The sequence below is a fragment of the Orycteropus afer genome, unplaced genomic scaffold, assembly GCF_000298275.1.
Source record: "Orycteropus afer afer isolate SDZICR_OR568_19922 unplaced genomic scaffold, OryAfe1.0 scaffold01059, whole genome shotgun sequence".
Taxonomy (NCBI): domain Eukaryota; kingdom Metazoa; phylum Chordata; class Mammalia; order Tubulidentata; family Orycteropodidae; genus Orycteropus; species Orycteropus afer.
This window is the reverse complement of record NW_006922646.1, coordinates 206,977-208,362: the sequence shown is the minus strand read 5'-3', so window position 1 is coordinate 208,362 and position 1,386 is coordinate 206,977.

Genomic DNA, 1,386 nt, shown 5'->3' with positions numbered 1-1,386 from the left:
GGAAATCCATGTACTCACTTACTGAGCAGATAAGGTAAAGAAGAGAAGTTAGTTATCTCTTTACTCAACAATAAAGCTAATGGATATTAATAAAGAATTTATCTGCCTTATCCTATGACTTAATTCAGTAACAATACACTGTTCAATACAATTAATTAATCAAATATTTAAAAAAATAATAACGGATACATAGGCATAGATTTTTAAAATATGTATCTTTATAGGTATCTGGAGGAAATTAGTGATGTTGGCATCCATCTAATAATCATGTATTGAACACAGACTACATGCCTAGATTGTGTTTGTTTTAGTGGTTATCCTAGTGAAAAGAATTATTTCCTGATCTCAGAAGACTATTGTTATTAGGGTAAGTGCCACTATAAAAAAATAAGCATTGTTTGATATTGGTAGCATCCAATCCTGCCACCAGGTCTTAGAAGTGAAGCTGAGGATGAAAATCAGAGAAACTAGTGTCCTCAACATGAATCCAAGTATTTGATAAGAAAGATGGAGCAGGCATAGATAAAGGACTGGAAACCAGAAGGCTCCAGACAGGTGTTCCCAAGGAAAAGATTATAATGTATGTGATATATTGTGCAATCTCAATTATTCAATTATTGCAACCAAATAGTCTTACTAATGGGGGAACATTGGAAAAAGAATAGGGATGCAAAAGTCCATGGCATCAACTTTGCACGTGCTGACTGTGAAGTATATGTAGCTATATATAATTGAATTCCAGAAGAAGGAGATCATTACTAGAAATACAGAGAGTACAATTGTTGCTATACAGGTTCTACCTGAAGTCATTGGAATTGATGACCTAACCCCCAGAATGCACGTATTTTAAAAAGTAAAGGAGGATTAAGAAGCAACTGAAATATAAGAGTAAAAATATGCATAATATACCATTGGAGCTAATTTATCAGATCATTTTGTGCAGAGGTTTTAGTCAAAAGAGTTGAATGCTCATGAGGGGGTCACATGCAGGGTTTATTTAACAGAATAGACATTACTAGGAACATTTGCAAAAAATTTTTAGTAAAACATTGGTTCAGAATTATATTGCACTAGGTTGAGGACTGATTGATGAGGAGCTACAGAAAGTCAGTGTAGGCCAGACAACAGTATTAGGAATCATACAATAAATGCTTACAAATTTCTAGGTACAGTTTTAAAAGTTTAATCCTTCTAATTATCTTCTATGGTAGATATTATTATTACTCTCACTTTGTAAGTTAAACTCTGAGGCACAGATAAATTATATAATTCAATAGAATTTGAACCTTAGGTAATAAATGGGAAAGCCAGGCATGGAACTGTGTCAATCTGGGTACAGAGAATCTACTCCAAATAACTATATGGTATTATCAATACAAGGAAGCT